The sequence below is a fragment of the Pteropus alecto genome, unplaced genomic scaffold, assembly GCF_000325575.1.
Source record: "Pteropus alecto unplaced genomic scaffold, ASM32557v1 scaffold91, whole genome shotgun sequence".
Lineage (NCBI taxonomy): Eukaryota > Metazoa > Chordata > Mammalia > Chiroptera > Pteropodidae > Pteropus > Pteropus alecto.
Window position 1 is genome coordinate 83,334 of NW_006431910.1, and position 936 is coordinate 84,269.

Consider the following 936-nt stretch of genomic DNA (forward strand, 5'->3'; position numbering starts at 1 on the left):
ATCATTGAAAACTCTCAATATTACCTCCGCATTGAAAGGCACTGCATTGTAATTTCATTTCATTTCATTTACCTGACAGATCATGATGTGGAACATTTATTCCACGCAATTTGTGACAATTTGCATTTCCATTTCAGTGAATTGTTTATTCATTTGTCTGTTTATCTATTGTTTTCATCATTAATTGTGAATTAGGGACATTGCCTTATATATTAGGGGTATTTTCTAATTGTTTGAAACATATACACAAATATTTTCTCTCGTTTTATTATTTGGCTCTTAATATTGCTAATGGTGCTTCAATTTTTCTATAATAACTTTTAGTTTTCATGTAGATTAAATAGTATTCACATACCCACAATTGTATATTTACCTACGTTTTCTTCTAGTACATTTGTACATTCATACTCTTTATCCACCTCAGTATTATTTTGAATCTTAATGATGTCACAGAGAACAAGACTATAGCAGAAAAATTCTTAAAAACTATTCCAGCTTTCAAATAATCTGAGAATTGGCAGAGCCAGACTTACACGAAGCTTCTGATTTTTAGTCCAGTGTTCTTTTTACTTTACATTCAATACCAGCAGCTACAGTGCACCATAAATAAAATACAACTCTATTCCACATACCTACTGGTCAATTATTTCATTCAAATTTCCTCCAGAATGCATCTTTTACTCACCCAGTCATTGGTTCATTTCTCTACTGTGCTGCATATGCATGTATATGTGTGTGTGTGGGTGTGTGTGTGTGTGTGTGTGCGTGCGTGTGTTGGTTAAGAAAGAGGGGAGGGGAAGGATATTTTCCCCTAAAAATTGTAATTAAAGAGTGATGATGACATCACACAACTGCCAGAGATGGCACAGTTCTGTTTCTTCAGTGGCTGTCACTGCCCATCTGTGCTCAGCTTTGCTGCTGTACAATCACAAAACA